This window comes from Ceratotherium simum, chromosome 15 (genome assembly GCF_057802395.1).
Source record: "Ceratotherium simum simum isolate JZ-2026a chromosome 15, ASM5780239v1, whole genome shotgun sequence".
Taxonomy (NCBI): Eukaryota; Metazoa; Chordata; class Mammalia; order Perissodactyla; family Rhinocerotidae; genus Ceratotherium; species Ceratotherium simum.
This window is the reverse complement of record NC_141914.1, coordinates 57,521,769-57,546,847: the sequence shown is the minus strand read 5'-3', so window position 1 is coordinate 57,546,847 and position 25,079 is coordinate 57,521,769.

The window sequence follows — 25,079 nt, the reverse complement described above, 5'->3', positions numbered from 1 at the left end:
CTATCTTTCTGTTATTGACTTCTAGTTTAATTCCATTGTGGTCTGAGAACTTCTATCTTTTTAAATTTGTTAAAACATGTGGCCTACAATGTGCTCTCTTGGTGAATGTTCTGTGTGAGCCTGAAAATAATGTGTATTCTGTTGTTGTTGGATGAAGTGGTCTATAGATGCCAATTATAGCCAGTTGATTGATGGTGGTATTGAGTTCAACGATGTCCTTACTGAGTTTTCTGCCTCTTGAATCTGTCCATTTCTAATAGAAGGGATTTTAAATCTCCAGTTATTAGAGTGGATTCATCTACTTCTCCTTGCATTTCCATCAGTTTTTGCCTCACATAATTTGATGCTCTGTTGTTAGGTGCATATACATTAGGATTATTATGTCTTTTGGGATAATTGACCCCTGTCTCATTATGTAATGCTCTTCTTTACTCTTGATAACTTTCCTTGCTCTGAGGTCTGCTCTGTCTGAAATCAACATAGCTACTTCTGCTTTCTTTTGATTAGTGTTAGAATAGTATATATTTCTCCATCTATTCACTTTTAATCTATATATGTCTTTATATTTAAAGTGGGTTTCTTGTAGACAATATATATATGGGTATTGTTCTTGATCCACTCTGACAATCTCTTTTAATTGTTGCATTTAGACCACTGATGTTCAAAGTGATTATTGATATAGTTGGATTAATATTTACCATATTTGTTATTATTCTCTGTTTGGTACCCTTGTTCTTTGTTCTTCTTTTTGTCTTTCACTGGTTTTCTGCCCTCTTTGGTTTTAATTGTACATTTTATGTGATTTTACTTTCTCTCCTTTCTTAGCATGTCAATTATGTTTTTTCTTTACTTTTTTTCATTCATGGTTGTTTTAGAGTTTGCAATATATATTTACACCTAATCCAAGCCCATTTTCCAGGAACATATCACTTAATGGATAGAGTATTTTAAAATAACAAAATAATCCTAATTCCTCCCTCCCATCCCTTTTATCATTTTGTCATTCATTTCACTTATGCATAAGCATACATAATTGAATATACTGTTGCCATTATTGTAACTATCCTTTAAATTAAGAATAAGTAAAATGTTTCTATTTTACCATCATTTAATCATACTCTAATGTTCTTCCTTTATGTAGATTCAAGTATCTGCTTATATAATTTCCTTCTCTCAAAAAAACTTGTTTTAACATTCCTTGAAAGGCAGGTCTACTGTCAACAATTCCTTTAATTTTTGTTTGTCTAAGAACATCTTTATTTCTCTTTCACTTTTGAAGGATAATTTCACAGGATACAGAATTCTAGGTTGGTAGGGTTTTTTTTCTCCACTCCTCTGTTTCCTTGCTTGCATCATTTCTGAAAAGTTGAATATAATTCTTTGCTTGTCTATAGGTAGGGTGTTTTTTTCCATCTGGCTTATTTTAGGATTATTTCTTTTTCTTTGATCTTCTATAGTTTGAAAATGATATTCCTAGGTGTAGTTTTTTTGTTGTTGTCATGTGAGATTTTTGGTTTATTTTTTTGTTTGGTATTTATCTCTCTTTGTGTTGTGAGTTCCATCTGAGTTCTCATCTCTCTGTTTACATTGCCCATCTGTTTTTGTGTGCTCTATACTTTATCCAGTAGAGCCCTTAGTGTATTATCACAGTTGTCTTAAATTCAGAGTCTGATAATTCCAACATCTTGCCGTGTCTGGGTCTGGTTCTGATGCTTGCTCTATCTCTTCAAATTGTGAGTTTTGCCTTTTATTATGCCCTGTATTTTTTTCTTTTTTAAAATTTATTTTTTATATTGTAAAATGATTACTACAATACATTGATTATCCATCAACACACATAGTTATAAATTTTTTTACCTTGTGATAAGAACTCGTAACATCTACTCTCTTTGAAACTTTCAGATATACAAGGCAGTATTGTTAACTATAGTCACCATGCCTTACATGGCATCCCCAGGACTTACTTATCTTATAACTGGAAGTTTGTACCTTTTGACCACCGTCACCCATTTTGTCCACTTTTATAATTTTTTTTGATAGCCAGATATGCTGTGCTGGATAAAAGAATCTAATATAAATAAGCTGTTAGTAATGGAGTGGTAAGATGTGGGGGAAGAGGAAGCTGTCTATAGTCCTATGAAGAGAAATCAATCTTTTGATGAGCCTTTGCTTCTGGACTATGAATTCACAAGCACTTCTTAAGTTTGTTTCCCTCAACCTTAGGTGGGACAGGATGGCTGGAGGGGACTGGAGTTGGAAGATACTGGAATTCTCCCACATAGAAGGCTAAATGGGGCTGAACTGGTCATTTCCCTTCATTCTAGATCAGTTAGGCTCTGAGAAAATGCCAATGAGTTAAGCTCTGTTAAATGGTTTCTCCTGAGGGCAGGCCTTGTTAAGAAGAACAGAATACTCTGAACTCTTTCATAATGATTCTTCCCCCAACTCACCTGCCAGAAGCATGAGGGGATTTTTTCTCCAATGTTCACTGTGAGGACCTGGTAGAACCCCAGGAGGTAAAACACATAAGTGTGGGGCCCCCTGATGACTGGGTCCTCCCGGAGTTTTTAATTCTAAAATTTGTCCACACTGAGTCGGCAGTAATTCATCAATTACAGTTTGGGTTTTCCTAGGTGGGCAGTGGTTCCCAAGGAGGTTTTACTCGTGGGTTTCTAATCCAGTAAATTGTGATTGTCTGTGTCATCTGTGTGACTCTCCAATTTGCGGGGCAGCAGTTTGCCCTGTGACTTCACTTCTCTCATGGATCTCAGAAAAGTTGTTAATATTTCAATTTGTTCAGCGTTTTACTTGTTGTTAGGATGGAGTGGTAACTCTCAAACTCCTTAAATGCCTAGCCAGAAACCAGAAGTTCATACATTTTTTAAAGTTATTTTAAGATAAATATCCACTTTTTAAGAGAGACACATTTGGTCTTGTGCCCTCTACATAAAGTTTTTTGAGAAATGACACATATGAAGGAAAGACAAAATCTAACTCATAAGACATCTATTCTGTGCAGTATTTTTTCTGAAAATATTTTAGAAAGTAAAATAGTTAGAAAGCAAACTTATATTGACATGAGACTCTCAAAACAAAGTGCCATAATCTTGAGATAAAAACCCATAAATATCCCTAATAGTTTGTAACAACTGGATAAAATATGGAAAGAATAAGTCTTTTGTTTAATGCATTATTATTATCTTTCTTTTCAATGAGTTGTGTAAATGTTTTTTAATATTGAGCACATGAAATTGAGACTACTGCCATGTTTTCTTCTTATCATTCTTTTTTGGAAAACAACTGTCTAAAATATTCTTACATTTTAATAGTGCAATTGTGAAAAAACAAGGTCTGCTGGCATGGCCCAAACTGTTAACTGGCAATAATATCAAGTAAGGGTACAATTCCTGTATGCTGGTAAATTTAATTAAAAAAATTTATTAAAATATATTAATTTATGTAAAATTAGACTTCAATGTAGAAAGATTATTCTTAATAGAAGTAGAAATACAGCTCTACTTAACCTACTTATTAATAGTTATTTTGATAATTATCAGGTAAGTATTATTTTCTTAACATCTTGACAACCTATCAAGCCTTCATTATGATTATATTATTATTTGTCACTTGAATTATTCATGGTAAATCAAAGTTGTGTCCTTGAGAAATCTATTCCAGTTTTTAAAGGCAATATTCAGAAACATTTTTTACCTTTTTTTTTTTTTGCAGGGAAAGATTAACTCTGAGCTAACATCTGTTGACAATCTTCCTCTTTTTTTTTCCCCTCCCCAAAGCTGCAGTGCATGGTTGTGTATCCTAGTTGTAAGTCCTTGTAGTTCTTCTGTGTGAGCTGCCATCACAGTATAGCAACTGACAGATGGGTGGTGTGGTTCCGTGACCCAGAAGTGAACCCAGGCCACCGAAGCAGGGAAAGCGCCAGACTTTAACCACTAGGCCATCAGGGCTGGCACAAGAAACATTTTTTACCTTATATTATTACCTATTCCCTCCTACTATAACCTGCTCAGAGGTCACCAGTTTTCCTGAATGTGATGTGAGTTTTTATTATGCACCCACTCTTGAATTAGTTGCTGTGAAGGGTCTTACAACAAATGTTATTAAATACAGCATACTATTGACACTTGCTGTTCTTTTAGCTGAAAGTTTGCTTTTTACTTTCATGTGTTGAAATACATGTTTTATGTTATTTATCTATTTTGGGCATTATCTATTGCCTTTCCACTTGAAGGATAAGGATTTGGCTCTTTTACAACCCCAAAACTTCTACCTTCACCATGCTTACTACCACTTCCTATTGCCTTATCCTGTCAATATTTTTATGGCTTAAAACTTATGTAAGTAAAATTAGGGCTTATTGTTTACATATTATGACTATTTAAATGCTATTCAAAGCTGAGCCATGTGGTATATTTTAGTAATATTTCTTTCATTAGAACTTTTATTTTTCCTTGAGTTAATATTTGTATAGTATCTTTTTTTACTTCATTTTTTTATGTTTTTCACTAGTTTAACCTCCAACTCTCTTCCAATAATGTTAATTTGCACTCAATAAGTTCAAAAACTTTAGGTATTTTAAAATTTTATCTTCTTAAGAAAATCTGTTCTTGAGGCTTTTGAGTTGGTCCAGTTGTGACTGGTTACTTTTCAGGCCTGCTGTATGGCTATCACCTTACAAAGACCCTTCAACCCTGAGACTTCCTATCACTGTGTTCTCATCTAAGATCCTGTTTCCAGAGTCCAACTGACACACGGGTGGTGTGGTTTTGTGATCCAGAAGTGAACTCATGAATCCTTTTCTGTGTTATTTTCCTGAGTAGATGGAGCACACACTCCTGCAGCTTTCTTAAGGAAGATGCATGGGAAGATGCATTTCATTATTTTGAAATCCTGTCTATCTGAAAATATGCTCATTTTATCTTCTCACTTCCTGAGAGTTTGAGTATAGAATTTTGGGCTGGAAATCATGTTACCTCAGAATTTGAAGACATTTTTCTATTATCTTATAGTTTCTGTACAATAATGTTTAGAAGTACTCTGTGATTTTATCCCTGATCTTTTCTATGAAACTTTTGTTCTTTATTCTGCTTTTGATTTCCTTCTTCAAAACTTGTCGAATTTTCTCTGTCTCTTATATGTTGACATTGCATATGCCTTATTATAGATGTCTTTCTTTCCATTGTTCAGACACTTTGATGGGTCCCTTGTATCGGAAAATTTATGTTGTTCTATTCTGAGAGAGTTTTTGAAATATTTCTTTAATTATTTTCTTTATTTTGTAATTTTCTCTTTCTAAGTTCTCCTTCTAATTTCTTATGTGTTCTCTCCTATTTTAAATATCTTTATCTTCTTTTTTTTTTTTTTTTGGCTGTATTTCCTTGGAGATTTCCTTAGCCTTATATCCCAACCCTTCTATCGAGTGTTTAATTACTACTTTAATTCTTAATTTTTTATGGAGTATTTCTTGATTCATGAATACCATAACTTCTATTACCTGTCTGATCATAACAACAATTACTTTTATATTTTCTTCTTTTTATATATTTTTCCAGTAAATTATTATTATTATGTTCTTTTAACTTACTTTATTCAATTTCTTCTAATTGCTTTATTCATATGTCTGATGATCCTTGACCATCTACTAATATTTAAGAATAAGACACTAAAAAGGTGGTTGGAAGCTCTATTTGAGTGAATTTTATGATCTGTGGTCTTTACCTAAAAGTCATCAGTCTGGTCTGTTTTATAGTAGAATTGCTGATGTAAGTATGCTTGGGTATTTTCTTTTGGGCTGATCATATTCTCTTGCAATTTTCTCTACTTAGGATGTAAGTTTGTTTGGCTAAATAACTATTAACCAAATGGGGGGTAGAGGAGGAAGACTGGTTTTCTCATCATGCCTTACTTTGTAACAAGCTTTGAAAAGCATTACAAATTGTGTTTGTTTTGATGTATGCATTATCTGTCAGTAGGTTAGTTCAGATGATCTAATTCACTATATCAGTAGAAGTGTAAATTCTATATTGAGTTTTAAAATAATTGAATTTGCTGCAATTTGATTATCTAATGCAATAAAATACCAATTTTGTCAAGCTTTAATAAGTTATTACAAATCACTTGTTAACACGTAAAATAAATCAGAAACTTGATGTCCAGACACCACAATTTTAGTACCAGGAATGTAGATCCACCTTCACACTAAATTGTTACTCTTAGTAAAGCTTTTCCAAAATTCTGCATAAACTATAGGTGTCAGGAAAAAAAGTATAATTTTGAAATAATTCAAGTTTGTGTTTCATAACCATTTCTAATTTCAGTTTAGATAAAAAACCTTTATTGGTTTCGATATAATGTTTCTAAGAATATTTAGTTAACAATATAAATTATTTATCTAGAAAGGAAATGCAAATCCAAATGATGTAATTGATTTAGTTCTTCCTATTTAATTAATTAATTGAGTCAATAAATATATCTTATTTTTATGCCTAATATATGCAAAACATTTTGCTTCTTGCTAGGTTTTCAAAGACTACAACACGGTCTAAATACCTGAGATACTCAGATTCAATGTTAATTGCATGACCACAAATAAAAGCCTTTCACAGAAGCATATCTGTAGGAAAAACCTGTTATTTAAAACCATAGTTGACATCTAAAACCTCCATTCCTACTAAAGTATCATAATCTTTCTCTGTCATAGATGTTTTCGATTTAAATACATAACACAATAAGCTTCCTTAAATTTCAGAGCAAAAAACAAATTTACCCTTCATTCAGGGGATAATTTGTGACGAGAATACTTGATAAATGCTTCTGTATAAAAAAATACCTTGTAATTTTGGGGATAGAAGAAAAACAAAAGTCACAAAGGAGCTAAAGCAACAAAGAAGTTTGACTCACTTTATTCTATGTTCAAATAGCTTATTTTAGCGGCATTTTGGTGAAATGGAAGTAAAGGTGACTGTATGCCAAGTTGATTTTCCCATAAACTGGAGAGAAGAGAATGTGGTGGCAGGACAGAGCCCGGTGAGCTTCAGAGTTCAATTAGGCTGGTTTACTCAGCCAGAGGGGACTGTGTGGCCTTTGCAAAATCTTGGAATGGATATTGAAATTTCCCACAAAACATTAGCTGAAATATCTCCAATAATATTTTAATCTCAACAAATCTTAATATGACTCCAGCAGATAATTGACTTAGAGAATATAAAGTGATGTGAGAATCAGCAGAAAACAATGTCAATTTTCTTGGAGATTTGAGAAAAATTCTAATTGAAAATAGTACTTTTCTGTGGTCTCAAAATGTGAGTTGAAGCATGACAATCAGAAAAGTGGGAATGCTTATTAAAAGATAAAAGAAGAGCAATTGCAGAGACATGGAGCTTCTAAAGTGTATGAAGTGTTCAGTCAGGTGCTTGAAGTTGTTTGGCTGAAACTTCAGGTCTGTAAGGAGGAGCAGCAGGAAGCAAAGTTAGACATGTAGGCGTATGCTGAAGACTTTTAAATGTAGAACTAAGGAGATCTCCTTCATTCAGTAGGCACTCTGGAATTATCTGGATTATAACAATCTTTATGGATTTTGCAGAAAATAACTCTCTTTGCAGAAATTAGCAGTAGAGATAATGGACTGGAATAGAGAGATTAGCCATAGGGAATCCAGGCTCTAAAATAGGATCAGGGAAAAGATAATGAAACCTTGACAGAGGAGATAACACTGGGATTGAGAAAGGAAATGTGGATTTTTCAAATATTTCTGAGACATAAATTGATGATTAACTGCTAAGATGTTTTAACTACCATATAGGCATGAGTTCTATTTTATTTTATTTTTTGAAAATTTACTGGGTCTATCTCCTAGAAAGGGTCATAGGTGAGTAAAAAATGGAATACAATATTTCTTGACTCTCTTCTGGTACCCAGTTATCAGCTCAGTTTCTCTCTATTGCATCAGTAGAGGCCTTTTCAGACTTCTTGGGTTAGGGAAAGCCATTAGAAAGACATTAAATTCTCTAGATTAAGGGTGCTACTTTACGGAATACGAACATTCAGCAAACAGAGAAATTATTAAAAATATCATTGTACAGTTTTTATTGAAATAACTTTTCCATATTTATCATCCTTCAGAATCAATTTTCCTCCCATTTGAAATTCTTACAAGGGAATTTAGAGGGTACCTCTAAAGAGCACTTGGGGAAAATAGAAAGTGAAAAGGTATCAGAGTGATTATTTTTAGCAAAATAATAAAAAGAAAATTGCACTGAACATAACTATAGGAAGAATGTCTCAACTATCTCTATGTAAATTATGTTGATGTTTCATCACTGGTCTGCTTCTATTTGCCTCTTTTGTACGTGCAGGCAGCAAAAATAATGATTCATTCCACTGAGACCATATATGCATGCAATGATACTACAAGAATCTAAACTTTTGGGTTATTTTAGCTAAAGTAATATTTTTCCAATATTTGAGATTTAAATATACAAATTAGTTTAAAGGGCACTTTTGTTACTTTTAAAATTGAAAAAGAAAACCATTAATGGCATTCCATTTAACTTCTGATTGATATTGTGATTGAAATATAATAAAATATATCTGTCTCATTCTTGAAGCTGTGCTATATAACAGTAAATATTTTACATACTCAGTGGTGTATTTTGCTGTTTTTTTAATCAGCCCTTTTCAGATTTTATGTTCTAGAGTCTCACTTACCACAATGTCTTATCTGATAATGTACACAAAGCACCAAATTACTTGACTTTTCTGGCTAACTCCTCATAAGATGACTGTGTGAGATGCTGTATGTTTACTAATAAGATTTGGAGTTACCTTATGAGATGATCTGCGATTGAATGGCTCATTTTAATATATTTACAATCCTTGGAACATGGATGTTATTAACAAGGTATTATCATTCTACTTACTCTTGTAAGGATGAAGTTAACTGCCTTATCTAAAGGGTGTGTGGGTTCAGCTATCTGGGATCAGAAATGGAAATGGAGAGGGGAAGCCTACATGATAAGCAATATGAGACTAACTCATTCTTTCTTTACTTAGATGGCATCAGTATACATAGAGAAGGAAGTTTTGAGTAGTTGTTAGAAGTTGATTCATAGTTTATGAAAGCAGTCCCATTATCAGAAACTATAGAACCAAGATATTTGCATATGAAAATGTTCCAGAATTTTTGTGACAATATTGGAGACTTCCCAGTTTGATCTTTGAATAGGACAGAATATATGAGGCCAAAGAGCAGAAATTTCACTGTTTCTGATGGGACAGATATTATGCATCATATTTACCCTAACCCTTCAACATTACCTTCGTTTTAGTTTTGTTTTATGTTTTTTTTTTAAATATTCAAGCCAGCTTAGCTTTATGAGTGAAATATATTAGAGTAATTGATGCTATCTTCTGTAGCAACTCCAAAATCTCACTAGATTAACACAATAAAAATATTTTCTCATTATGCAAATTCCAATGCAGACATTCCTGGTTGAGATGGCCCTCTTCCATGGAGTGACCTAGCAAACTACAATCCTTCCATTTGCTGCCTCTCAACATGTGGCCTCCAGGGTCACCATGAAAGGGAAAGAGTGAAGATTATGCTTGGGAGACTGTTTTTTCGTAAAGTATCAGATCTGGAACAGGCATACATAATTGTATGTTGCATTGCTCCTGTATTGTGTCGGCTACAACTATTTATGTGCCCTCTCTGGATGCAAGGGTGCAGGGTGCGAGGTAACATCTTCTACGTTCAGAAGGAAAATAAGATGGCTTTTTGAACAAATAGTATTGTTTCTCCTGGGCAAAAAGGGACCTGTGTCCACTTTGAGGTTGCAGTTGATAAGAGGTATAGCAAACATCGGAGAGTGAGCGTGTCAGTGGCAAATATGAAGTAAAGTGGGCAAAGCCTAAAGAAAATATAAAACTTAAAGGAACAAAGTTAGAGGCTCTTTTCAGCTATCTTTTGTGCTCTCAACTTTAAGTATTCACTTTAAGGACTGTTATACCTGAAAGTCTGTTACCGCCCAAGGGGGCAGGTCATCTGCCTGCCACAAGACGTGCCAATAGTCCAGAGGCAAGGAGGTAGGAGAGAAAGGGCTTGTTATTACAGCTTGCTGGCAAGGGGGAGGATGGCCAACTAATGTCTGAAAGAACCATCTTGCAGAACAAAGACTGCAGGCCAGTTATATAGGGGGCTGGTCTCCAGGTTGGGGAGGCAGCTGGTCTCTGGGTGGAGGCAGACATCTGGTCTTAGTTCCTGATAGTCTTTTGTTTTACTGGATATGCATCGGAGACCAGACCAACGCCCTATACCCTGATCTTTCAGTTGTCATTGATGATGGCTATCAGCATAGACTCTCTGCCTCAGGGGTCATCACATTCCTAAGGAACTCAAAAAAACAAAGTTATCGATTTACAGCAGCTGGGAGGAGCCATAAAATCTACAGAACATGTCTGGGTTAATTAATCAGAGGTCATTCAAAGTTACAGTATGGTTTATTCTCTACAATATGGCTTCCCTTATGTCAACCTTGTGTTGAGCCGGTATCAGCTAACTTGTCATTTTAGATTATTCATAATTTTCATTGTGAAAATGAAGCCGGGTACCTGAGGGTTACGTAAATACTCAATAAGATTACCTTTCAACTTTGTTATGAAAAGAAGTTGATCTTGTCAATTTTCTGTTTTCTCGTTTAACCTGAGGGGTGATTCAAGAGTCACAAGGATTTATGAGCCTGTTTTACAGAAGAAAAAGAATGCCTTCAAGGATCACCAGATAACCATCTCCTAGATGCCATTGATGCCCAGAAGTCAGGCTGCCCTGGGGCTTACTGTGAGTGAAAGAAACATGGATTACCCTTTTGTTTCTCCGAAACTCCTCCTGCCCAGCCCCTTAGCTCTATAAACCCCCCTGTTTTCTTCTCTTGTTAAGGCAGATTTGAGAGAACCTATCCTCCCACCTTCTTGTTTTGGCCAATTCAAATAAACCTTTCTCCATCTCCAAGCACTGATATTTTAGTGGTTGGCTTATTGTACATCAGGCACATGAACTCGAGACTAAAATGTTCGATATCAAAAATTTTCATTGCTTGTAGTCCACGATATTAAACTTTTAAGTGTTTAGGAGTCATTGCTGATCTCTTTAGGATATTTGATACAATCCTTTGGGTGGTTTTCGGTTGTTTTACTGAAAACCTTCACCATTTAGATTGGTAATTGTGATGGTTAATTTTATGTGTCAACTTGACAGCCAAGGGATGCCCATCGAAGATTATTCTGGGTGTGTCTTTGAGGATGTTTCTGGATGAGATTAACATTTGAATAGGTATACTGGGTAAAGCAGATTGCTCTCCCTAAGGTGGATGGGCCTCATCCAATTATTAAAAGACTGAATAAAACAAGAAGGCTGAGAAGAGGGTATTTTACATGCTGACTGATTGAGCTGGAACCTTGGTCTTCTTGGGCCCTTGGATTGGAATTTACACCATCGACTCTCTGGAGTCGCCAGCTTGCTGACTGTAGATATTGGGATTTTCCAGCCTCCATGATGATGCATACCAATTCCATATAATAATATATATCCATATCATCTTAGTTCTTTTTCACCAGAGAACCCAGACTAATATAGATTTGGTACTAAGAGTGGTTCTGGAGGAATAAATTTTTTTCTTTTATTTTTGTGAGGAAGATTAGCCCTGAACTAACATCTGTTGCCAATCTCCCTCTTTTTGCTGAGGAAGATGGCCCTGGGCCAACATCCGTACCCATCTTCCTCTACTTTATATGGGATGTTGCCACAGGGTGGCTTGACAAGTGGTGCCTCCGTCTGCCCCCGGGATCCGAACCTACAAACCATGGGCTACCAAAGCAGAGCATAAGAACTTAACTGCTACACCACAGGGCCAGCCCCAAAGGAGGAATAAAAGTTTAAGAATGAATTTTCTGAATTTGTTGCTGGGTTTCTGTAACATGATTAGATTTAAAGTGCTTTTGACTATTTTCAGTAGTAAAGAGAGCACTGATAGTCCATGACATGATCTCATAATAGAGATGTGCAAAATATGTCCATTGGATACCCTAATCAACCACTTATAAGAAGCAAGGACCCATATGATGTTTTCAAATATTTGGCAAACTGATGAATATAATGAGGTTTATTGGTTGCTCTTAATGTCACTGGTGAAAGAAAAGAATGATCTTAGGGATTTGAATTGCCAGCTCAAGTGCCAATAAATGACCTGAAATCTTCTGTGTGTGCCCTGAAGGAGACATTTATCTCCTTAGCCAGAGGGCTGAGATTGCTTAAAATCAAATGATGATCTCATCCTGTGACTGGCTAAATTACAATGCAAGTTGAAATCCCAGTCTCACAGGATATCTCCTATTAAAGTGGGCAATACTCCATTCCTGGAGGGATTGCAGAGATAAGTGGTACCATCAAGGCCTTGAAGGATGAATGGGTAGCAATTCCCACCACATCCACATGCAACATGCTTATTTAACCTATGCAGAAGACAAATGGATCTTGGAGAATGACAGTGGATTACCATAAATTTAACCAGATGGTGACTACAATTGAAGCTGCTATTTCATTGCTTGAGCAAGTTAACACGTTCCCTGGTACCTGGGTATGCAGCTGTTGATCTGGCAAACGACTTTTTCTCTGTCCCTATCCATAAGACCCACCAGAAGCAGTTTACCTTCAACTGGCAAGACCAGCAATATACCTTTCACTGACCTACCTCAAGAGTATATCAGCTCTCCAGGTTGATGCCATAATTTACTTCATAGAGAGCTTGAATGCCTTTCCCTTCCCCAACCTATCACACTGGTTGCTTACATTGATGACATTATGTTGATTGGATCTAATGAGTGAGAAATAGCAAGTACTCTAGACTTATTGGTCGGACATTTGAATGCCAGAGGGTGGGAAATCTGACAAAAATTCAGGGGCCTTCTACCTCAGTAAATTTCTAAGGGTTCAGTGATGTGGAGCATGTCAAGATATCCCTTCTAAGGTGAAGGATAAATTGTTGCATCTAGCCCCTTCTACAACCGAAAAAGAGATACAGTGCCTAGTGGACTCCTTTGGATTTTGGAGGCGATGTATTCCTTATCCAGATGTGTTATTCCAGTTCATTACTGAGTGACCTCAAAAGCTGCTAGTTTTGAGTGGGGCCCAGGACAGGAAAAGGCTCTGCAATGGGTCCAGGCTGCTGTGCAAGCTGCTGTGCCACTTGGAGCATATGATCCAGCAGATCCAATGGTGCTTGAAGTGTCAGTGGCAGGGAGGGTTGCTGTTTGGAGACTTTGGCAGGCCCTTAGAGGTCAACCACACAGCAGGCTCTTAGGATTTTGGAGTAAAGCTCTACCATTCTCCACAGATGACTACTCTCATTTTGAAAAACACTCTTGGCCTGCTACTAGGCCTTAGCAGACTAAACGCTTATACCATTGGCCACCAAATTACCATTGACCTGAGCAGCTCATCATGAATTGGCTATTAGCTGACCCACCAAGACGTCAAGTTTGGCATGCACAGCAGCATTCTATCATCCAATGGAAGTGGTTTATATCTGATCAGGCCTGAGCAGGCGTGAAGGCATAAGTAAGTTACATGAAGAAGTGGCTCAAATGCCGTGGTCCCCATTCCTGCTACACTGACTCTATTTCCCAGCCTGCACCTATGGCCTCATGGGAAGTTCTCTATGATTAGTTGACAGAGGAAGAGAAGACAGGGGCCTGCTTTACAGGTGGTTCTGTAGGATATGCAGGCACCACAAGAAAGAGGACAGGTGCAGCACTACAGCCCCTTTCTGGGACAGTCCTGAAGGACTCTGGTGAAGGAAAATCCTCCCAGTGGGCAGAACTATAAGCAGTGCACATGGTTGTTCACTTTGCTTGTTAAAATAAGTGGCCAGACATGCAATTATATACCAGCTCAGAGCTGTGGCCAGTGGTTTGGTTAGATGGTCAGTGACTTGGAAGGAACATGATTGGAAAATGGATGACAAGGAAATTTGGGGAATAGGTACATGAATAGCCCTAATTAGGCAAAAGACATGAAAATATTTTTGTTCCATGTGAATGTTCACCAAAGTGTCAATTTTAATAATCAAATGAATAGGATGACACGTTCTGTGGATACCAGTCAGCTGCTTTGCTCAGTCTCCCCTGTCATGATCCAATAGGCTCATGAACAGAGTGGCCATGGTTGCAGGGATAGAGTTATGCATGGGCTCAGCATCTTGATCTTCCATTCACCAAGTACAACCTGGCTATGGCTATTGCTGAGTGCCCAATCTACCAGGGGCAGAGAACAACACTGACTCTCCCATATAGCACCATTCCCCAGGGTTATTAGCTGGCTATTTGCTGAATAATGGTTATATTGGACCCCTTCCATTATGGACAGGGCAGCATTTTGTCCTTATAAGAATAGATGCTTACTCTGGATAAGAATTTGCCCTGCACACAATGCTTCTGCCAAAACTACCATCCATAGGCTTACTGAATGCCTTATCCGCCATCATGGTATTCTGCATAGCATTGCTTCTGATCAGAGAACTCACTTCACAGCAAAAGAATTGTGGCAATGGGCTCATGCTCATGGAATTCACTGGTCTTACCATGTCCCCACCATCCTAAAGCAGCTGTTTGATAGAACAGTATAATGGCCTTTTGAAGACTCAGTTATAGTGCCATCCAGGTAGTAATATCTTATAGGGCTGGGACAAGGTTCTCCAGAAGACCACGTGTGGTCTGAATCAGTGTCCAATACATGGTGCTATTTCTCCCATAGCTAGGATTTATGGATCCAGAAATAAAGGGATGGAAATGGAAGTGGCACCTCTCACTATTACTTCTAATGACCCACTAGCAAAATTTTTACTTCCTGTTCCTATGCCCTTATTCCTTGCTGGCCTAGAGGTCTTAGTTCCAAAGAGAAGAATGCATCCAAAAGGAGACACAGCAATCATCTTGTTGAACCAGAAATTAATATTTCTGCCCAGCCTCTCTGGGCTCCTTGTACCTCTAAATCAACAGACAAAGTATTGAGTTACTGTGCTGGCTGTAGTTATTGATCTGGACTACAAAGGTGAATTGGACTGCTACTCCATAATGGAAGTAAGGAAGAGTATGTCTGGAGTATAGGAGATCCCTTAGTGTGTCTCTTAGTATCACTATGCCTTGTGATTAAGGTCAGTAGAAAACTACAACCCCAAACAGGCAGGCTTACAGATGATTCGGACCTTTCAGCAATGAATGTTTGGGTCCCTCTACCAGGTAAAAAACCATAACCAGCTGAGGTGGTTGCTGAAGACAAACGGAATACAGAATGGGTAGTGGAAGAAGATAGTTATAAATACCAGCTAGGACCATGTGATCAATTATAAAAACAAGAACTGTAATTGTCATGAGTATTTTCTGTGTTTTTTTTAATGAATATGTTAGTTTCTCTGGAGAGCTCAGACTAATACAGTAATTAAAACACAGTAACAATTTATCCAAGTCCTGGAAGTTGGAAAACTTTTGTATCCACTTTTGACCCATATTTAAAACAAAGCTTAATTGCTAACATCAGAGTTATTTTTTTTCCTTAACAAACTTCAGCAAAGTTACGATTTGAGTCAGGTGATATTAGTGACTAATCTTGAATAATGTGTTCTCCATGATGCTCTGCATTGATATGCACTGCTGTACACTGTTACTTGTTTTATTTACTGTAAAATATATATCAAGGTGTCTGGGGATGCTCACAAGAGCACCACAAAATAATTAAGATTCATAAAACCATATAGTAAACTATATCTAAAAATCTCTACCAACCTAAGATGTTATCAATGTCAATTTACCTTTGACACTTCAAAATACATTCTGTACATAATTTCTGTGATCTAAGACCAAGAGGATATTACAATATTTAGAATCATGCACAATGTAGTATTATATGAAATATTTACACAAATCTCTTATAGCATAAGAATCTATATCCGTTTCTTCTTAAAAAACCTCAGCTACCTAGAACCTTCAAAAAGATGTGTTTGTTTTTTTGTGTGTGTGTGAGGAAGATCGCCCTGAGCTAACATCCATGCCAATCCTCCTCTTTTTGCTGAAGAAGACTGGCCCTAAGCTAAAGATGTTTTATTTTTACTCAATCATATTTTAGGAGAAAGTGAAAAAAAAACCGAAGGAGGAAGTGAGGAGACATCCTCCTATAATGCTAAAGGGTCATTTTGGAGAGGAGTTTAGTAATAAATATCAAGGACCTTAGTAAAATTATGTGCTCTATCTCAGTAATTCACTGTGATGAAGGAAAAGGTCTACTGTTATCATCTAAAATAATTTGGATATTTAAATATTATCAAAAGTAAGATTAATATAAGTTAAAAATGCCAAAATAACTTACATACGCATCAGGAGATTGTATAAATAAATTACAATAGACACAACTGATTGAGAATGCGAATTGATCCTGAGGGCCCTAATATGTGAGACTCAGCAATTCGTCTTCTTGTTATTCTCCAGCGAGAAACTCTCTCCTATACGGCCAAGGAGGCATGCCTAAGGATGTTTGTTGAAATACTGTCTGTAAGACACCAGAAAGTAAGCTCCATGAAGGCAGAGATTTTTGTCTGTTTGGCTCACAGCTGTATCCTCTATAGCAGGGGATACAGGGGATTCATGATAGAGGCTCATGAATATTCACAACAAACTATATTCCAGGTATTTGAAAATATGAGTTAGGGCTAGAGTTACTGACATAATTATTACTATTTTTATTGTGGTAAAAAACACATGACATAAAACCTACTCTATTAACAAAATTTTAAGTATACAGTACAGTAGTAGTTAGTTTGTAGTAGGAATTAACTATATGTGTATAGTTGTACAACAGATCTCTAGAACTTTTTCATCTTACATAACTGAAACTCTATACCCATTGCATAGCAATTCCCCATTTTCTCCTCCTCCAAGGCCCTGGCAACCACTATTTTATTTTCTGCTTCTATGAGTTTGACTACTTTAGATACCTCATATACATGGAATCATCTTGTATTTACCCTTCTGTGATTGGCTTATTTTACTTAGTATAATGTCCCCAAGATTCATCTATGTTGTAGCATATGACAGGATTTCTTTCTTTAAAGCTGAATAATCTTCCATTGCATATATCTACCATGTTTTATCTATTCATCTGTAGATGAATATTTAGATTATTTTCACCTCTTTGGTATTATAAATAATGCTGCAATAAAAATGGGAGTGCAAATATCTCTTTGGGATCCTGACTTCAATTCTTTTGGATGAATACCGAGAAGTTGGATTTCTGAATCATATAGTAGTTCTATTTTAGTTTTTTGAGGAACCTCCATAATATTTTCCATAGTGGCTGCAGCATTTTGCATTCCCACCAACAGTGTACCAGTGTTCCAATTGTACCATATCCTTGTCAACACTTGTTATTTTCTGGTTTTTGTTTACTTTTGATAATGCAATCCTAAAGGGTATGAAGTAATATCTCATGGTGGTTTTAATTTGCATTTTCTTGGTGACTAGTGACACTGAGCATCTTTTTGTATACCTGTTGGCTATTTGTGTATCTTCTGTGGAGAAATGTCTATTCAAGCACTCTTCTCATTTTTTGATGGGTTGTTTTTTTGCTTTTGAGTTATAGGAGTTCCTTATATATTTTGGAAATTAATCTCTTATCAGTTATATGGTTTGCAAATATTTTCTCCCATTCTATAGATTGCCTTTTCACTCTGTTGATTGTTTCCTTTGCCACACAGAAGCTTTTTAGTTTTATGTAGTCCCATGTGTCTAATTTTTACTCTTATTACCTGTGTTTTGGGTGTCATATCCAGGAAGTCATTGTTCAGACCAATATGTATTAGTCAGAATTCTCCAGAGAAACAGAACCAGTTGGATGGGTAGGTGGATAGATTCACATAGATTTATTATGAGGGATTGCCTCAGGCAATTACAGAGGCTGAGAAGTCCCACAGTATGACCTCTGTAAGCTGGAGAGCCAGGAAAAGGCATGGTGTAATTCAGTCTGAGTCCAAAGGCCTGAGAACACGGAGAGCCAATGATGTAACTCCCAGTCCAAGAGCAGGCAAAAATGAAAATGAGATGACAGGCCCAGCTCAATCAGTGAGGCAGGTAAAAAGGGAAAAATTCCTCCTTCTGCCTTTTATTCTATTCAGGCCCTGGAGGGATTGCATGATGCTCAACCACATTGAGTAGGGCAATCTACTTTACTGATTTTAGCAATTCAAATGTTAATTTCATAAGGAAACACTCTCTCAGGCCTACCCAGAAATATGGATACCCATGGCCAACTGAGGTGATTCATAAAATTAGCAATCATGCAATGTTATAAAGTATTTCCCCTTGCTTTCTTCTAGGAGTTTTATAGTATCAGGTCCTACATTTAAATCTTTAATCTACTTTGAGTTGATTTTTGTGTAAAATGCAAAATAAGGGTTCACTCTCATTCTTTTGCCTGTGGTAATACAATTTTCTCAGCACCATTTATTGAAGAGATGATGCTTATTTTATTTTATTTTTTTTGGTGAGAAAGATCAGCCCTGAGCTAATATCTGCCAATCCTCCTCTTTTTGCTGAGGAAGATCGGCCCTGGGCTAACATCCATGCCCATCTTCCTCCAATTTATATGGGATGCTGCCACAGCATGACTTGACAAGCAGTACATCGGTGAACGCCCGGGATCCGAACCCTGGGCTGCCACAGTGGAGCGTGCGCACTTAACTGCTACACCACCGGGCTGGACCCGAGATGACCCTTTCTTTATTGTGTAATCTTGGGACCCTTGTTGGAGATCATTTGACCATCTATGTATGTGTTTATTTCTGGGCGCTCTATTCATTTCTGTCTTTATGCCAGCTTTGTAATATGTCTTGAAGTCAGGAAGTGTGATGCCTCCAGCTTTGTTCTTCTTTTCAAGATTGTTTTGACTAGTTGGGGTCCTTTGGGGTTCCATATGAATTTTAGGAAGGTTTTACCTATTTCTGCAAAAAACAATATGGGGATTTTCGTAGATTGCATGATCTATTGATCACTTTGTGAAGTATGGATATTTTAAAAATATTAAGTCTTCCAATTCATGAATGCAAGATGCCTTTCCATTTATACGTGTCTTTTGAAGTTTCTCTCATCAATTGATGAAAGATTCAGTATACAAGTCTGTCAGCCCTTTGGTAATTTTATTCATATGTATTTTATTATTTTTGATGCTATTGTAAATAAGATTGTTTTCTTAATTTCCTTTTTGGATTGTTCATTGGTATATAAAAATGCAACTGAGTTTTGTATGTTGATTTTGTATCTAGCAACTTTGCTGAATATATTTATTAGAACTGAATATATTTATTCAGTTAGAACTAAATATAGTTCTAACAGTTTTATTGTGGAATCTTTAGGGTTTTTGAGATATAAGATCATGCTATCTGTGAAAAGAGATAATTTTACATCTTTGTAGATTCAAATGCTTTTATTTCTTTTCTTGCCTAATTGTTCTAGCTGCAATTTCCAATATTATGTTGAATAGAAGTGTGAGAGTAGGCATCCTTGTTTTGTTCCTGATCTTAGCAGAAAAGATTTCAGTTTTTCACCTTTGAGCATGATGTTAGCTGTGGGCTTTTCAGATACGAACTTTATGAGGTAATTTCCTGCTATTCCTGGTTTGTTGAGTGTTTTTATCACGAAAGGGTGTTAAATGTTGTCAAATGCCTTTCAGCATCAGTTGAGATCGTCACGTGGCTTTTGTTCTTCATTCTCTTATTGTGATGTAACACATGCATTGATTTTTTTTTTTGGTATACTGAACCATCTTTGCATCCCAACTTAGTCGTGGTGTATAATCATTTTAATGTTACTGTTGAATTTAGTTTGTTAGTATTTTGTTGAGGATTTTTGCATCAATTTTCATCAGAGATATTCGTCTATAGTTTTTGGGTTTTTTTCTTGTAGTTTCTTTTCTGGCTTTGGTATTAGGATAATGCTGGCCTCATAACATGAGTTTGGAAGTGTTCCCTGGACTTCAACTTTTTTCAGGAATTTGAGAGAGATTGGCATTAATTCTTTAAATATTTGGTAGAATTCTCCAATGAAGCTATCTGGTCCTGGGCTTTTCTTTGTTGAGAGGTTTTGAATACTGATTAAATCTCCTTACTAGTTATAGGTCTGTTCAGATGTTATTTCCGCATGATTCATTCTTGGCAGAGTGTATGTTTCTAGGAATTTATCCATTTCTTCTAGGCTATTCAGTTTGTTGGCATATAATTGTTCATAGTAGTCTCTTATGATCCTTTTTATTTCTATGGCATTAGTTGCAATGTCTCACATTTCATTTCTGATTTTATTTATTTGAATCTTCTCTTTTTTCCTTAGTCTGACCAAGTCTTAGTCAATTTTGTTGATATTTTCATAAAACTAACTATTTGATTTTTTTTTCTATTCTCTATTTTATTTACTTCTGCTCTAATCTTTTTCTTCTGCTAACTTTGGACTTCGTTTGTTCTTCTTTTTATTCCTTGAAGTGTAAAGTTGGATTGTTTATTTGAGATCTTTCTTCTTTTTTCAATGTAGATGTTTATTGTTATAATCTTCCTTCTTAGTACTGCTTTTTCTGCATCCCATGTTTGGTATGTCATGTTTTTATTTTTGTTTGTTTCAAGATATTTTTCTAATTTCCCTTTTGATTTCTTTTCCTTTGTTCAAAGTGTGGTGTTTAATTTCCATATATTTGTGAATTTTTGAGTTTTCCTTCTGCTATTGATTTCTAGTTTCATTCCACTGTGGTTGTAAGAGATATTTGGTATGATTTCAATCCTCTTAAATTTGTCAAGACTTGTTTTGTGACCTAACATATGATCAATCTATCCTGGAGAATGTTCTGTGTGTGTTTGAGAAGAATGTGAATTCTGTTCCTGTCGGATGAAATATTTTATATATGTCTGTTAGATCCATTTATTCTATAGTGCTGTTCAAGTCCTCCATTTCTTTGTTGATCTTCTGTCTTGTTGGTCTATCCATTATTAACAGTGGGATGTTGAAATCTCCCACTGTTACTGTGTTGCTGTTTGTTTCTCTCTCTTGTTCTGTTAATGTTTGTTTCAAATATTTGGGGTCTCTGACATTGGAAACATATATATAATTGTTCTATATTCCTGTGAATTAACCCCTTTTTAATTATGTAATGTCCTTTTTTTGTCTCTTGTGATTGTTCTTAAAGTACATTTTGTCTACGTATATCTACTCCTGCTCTATTTTAGTTATCATTTGCGCATAATATCTTTTTCATTCCTTTCACTTTTAGCCTATGTATGTCCTTAGATATAAAGTGAGTCCCTTTTAGACAACATATAGTTGTATCCTGCTTATTTATTCATTCAGCCAATCTATGTCTTTTAACAAAGATGTTTAATCCATTTAAGTTTAGAGTAATTACTAATAGGAAAAGACTTACTATTGCAATTTTGTTAGTTGTTTTCTGTTTGTCTTGTAGCATTTTTTCCCTCCTTTACTCTCTTCTGCCTTCTTTAGTGTTTTGTTGATTATTTGTAGTGACATGTTTTGATTCCTTTCTCATTTTCCTTTGTGTATACTCTTTAGATATTATCTTTGTAGTTCCCATTGCAATTACAGAAAACATCTTAAAGTTATAGCAATCTATTTTTAAACTGAAATTCAATCTCATGTAAAAAATGTACTCTTTTACATCTCTACCCTCTTCCCACTTTGTTACTGAGCACACAGAGGGACTCTGAGTGAGTGTCATGAATTTCCCTACCAGTTTCAATGTGGCTGGTTTTGTGCTTGTTTGGGTTACAGGATTCTCTTAACTTACCTCTGGATTTTTTAAAAAGGAACTTGGTCCATATATTGCTGTTGTATCAATGTCTCTGTGAGGTAAGGAGAATTTGGGGCTTCCAAATGTTTGTGTGTTTTCTGTATGAATATTACATATGTATATTTGTATATATATAATCAAGTTAAATAAAATATGTTGTTTAACTAGTTTAGCTTGTTTCTCTTAACTTTTTAAAATATGACTCTTTTTGTCTTATAATTCTCTCACTGTTTTTCCCCTCCCTGCCCATGTTCATAAATACCCAATTATTCATCCCTTCCTTCTCTTGGGGTCAGGGTGATTCTCAACCATTACGAAGCAAATGTTGAAGCAGAGTAGGGGGTGATATGCAAGACTAGCCTAGCTGGTTTTAGAAAGTCTTTGGTGAGCAGGAGGATATAATAAACTTTAAGAAAACAAACATCCTACTTTTTTGTGATTGACAAATGCAAAATCTGCATGACTTTTCCTCAAATACCTATGGAAGGCCTGCCTATATGATGTGGTTTTGAAGTACTAAAGGGAACATGGCAAGAGTAGGCAGGAGGACAGTGTGCTGTAAGACATGAAAATGCTACAAATTTCAATCACTAATCTCAACTAGACTAACACTTAGACCCATGCTTTCTGGTCCTTTATTTTTACCATAGCTCTGTTTCTCATTATCTCTCTCTTTGTCTTTGTCAGTAACTTCTTAATCAACTTACTCCTCCAGTCTCCACTCCTTCTCATTTATTCTTCCCTAATCTATTAGTATTTCCCAATAGCTGCTAAGAGATTATTAAAAAATATAAATCTGAATTAGGTATTAATTCATTCTACTGTTTAAACCCATCATAGATCTTCATAGTCTTCTATATGAAATCCTATATGACAAAGACTATCAAATAAGATTTGACCCCAGCCTAATTACACAACATTATCTCTTGTCATGCCTCTACCTCTCCTCTCTACATAAAACCCATTGCTTTGGGTGTAGTGGAAACCAAAGTTTCCCAAGTATGTCATGTTTTCTTTCACATTTGCCCATGATACTCCAAAACACTCCTTCCTCACTCTGCTTTCCTGACTAACTCCTCTTCCTCCTCTAAATCCTCTCAGGTATTACTTACATCAGCACACCTTCTCTGACTCTTTCAAAGACAAGTTAGGGGCCACTGTTCTGGGATCTCAAATCCATTTTCCTTCAAAACCATCTATTTCTCTTTCTCTTGCCCACAGGTTCTCATCCCTAAGAAATTTGCATGCATGGTTTAGAATTTAATAGAGGGAAATAGTCTAGGTTATTTAAGAACACCTAGTTTCTGAGTGAAGAGGGAGTTGAGCTTGGGTGGTTTATTTTGCTACTGGGTGGCCGAGTTTTTGGTGTGTTGTGCTCCTGGGCAGAACTGCCTTTTCTTTTGTCCTTCAGTTCTTTTTGGGGTATAGAGTTGTCCTGATTTACTTTTTATTTTAACACTACGTGGGATTCTGCCCAGAGAGATCGCTGACTTTGTTTAGAAAGATCTTGAGGTTTTACCATGGTTTTAAGTGCTGGATGATGCTGCCTTTGCCAATTCTTCTTCCACTCCCCCAAGCCACTTAAACGAAGTTACAATCTGAGAGGAAGAATTGTGACTATCCTTATCATACCCCATTATAATCCAAAATGTGTTATCTGTGACCCTGATCAGAAAGTATTCTTTAGCCTTTTCCTTAAAAGAAAAAGACAGGAGTACCTAAAGATACTTACCTGGCCTAAGCTATATGTATATGTCCAAGGAGGAAAATCAATGATTAAGTGTTTTCCTGGCAAGATAAACTCAATTCTGAGTGCATTTTCCATTGGAAACTTTGCTGTTGGTGATTAGCGTTGATAATAATGAATTTGAAGAACAATGGAATTGAAAATAAATATTGGGCTTTGACCAGGCATACACTTAGAACTCAGACTGTGTTTTCCTTGGGGGCAAACAGGTGGCTAAAAAATAATTATAGAGTATAGCTCATTGTTAAATTTAGGATATTCTCTACCTTGTAAGAATAAGTTGAAGACTGAAAAATCATTCCAGATTACAAATTTAGGAGACTAAAGCAATGAAATAACTGCCATCTTTGATCCTAAATTGGATTCTAGTCATGAAGAACGTTTATTTTCCCTTTTGCAATAAAGAGAATTAGTGGGACAATTGGTGAAATTTGTGTATAATCTGCAAATTAGATAATAATATTATGTCACTGATAATTTTCTGATTTTGATAATTGTACCATGGTTATGTAAAATATTTTTCTTTTCTTTTTTCTTTTGTAAGGAGTGTTAGCCCTGAGCTAACAACCGATGCCAATACTCCTCTTTTTTGCTGAGGAAGATTGGCCCTGGGCTAACATCCATGCCCATCTTCCTCTACTTTATATGGGACACTGCCACGGCATGGCTTGACAAGCAGTGCATTGGTGCATGCCCAGGATCCAAACCTGCAAACCCAGGCTGCTGAAGCGGAACACACAAACTTAACTGCTACGCCAGCAGGTAGGCCCCTAAAATAATTTTTAAGAAAATATACTTTGAAATAGTTAGAGGTAAATGGGCAATATGATTGTAACTTACAAACATTTAAAAAAAACGGTGTGTGTGTACAGAGAGTAAAGGATAAAGAAAATGGAAATGTAAAATGTTAACATTAGAGAATTTGGGAAAGGTAAGTAGACATGTTGCTATTTTTGCAACTTTTCTGCAAGTTTGAAATATTTTCAAAGAAAAGGTTGGAAATGAGTATATAAAAGGTACATTTATGGGATATAACAACAAGTCACAGCATCGTTTGAAGACAATTTAATATTATTTCCTGTTAAAATCTTTAGTGTATTTTTGTCTTTTCCTTCCTTAGATTTATTTTTTTAGGAAATTTGTATTCTATTCTTCTAATTATCAAAAAATTGTCCTGCCATATCTATATTATTTTGATATTTAAATATCACCTCTGGCAGCTAATGATACTCATCATGTTTCCCAGTTAACTGTATTAATGTCTTTGGTCAAAGACCACATCAGAAATGTCCTTCCTTGTCTGTTGAGCACGTTTCGGTGTTTATCTGAGTATGTGAGCATGGTGGGGATTGACACTGACCATCCCACACAAGTCAGCACAGAACACTTGAAATGCAGCTAGTGTACAGAGGAAATGAATGTTAAATTTTATTT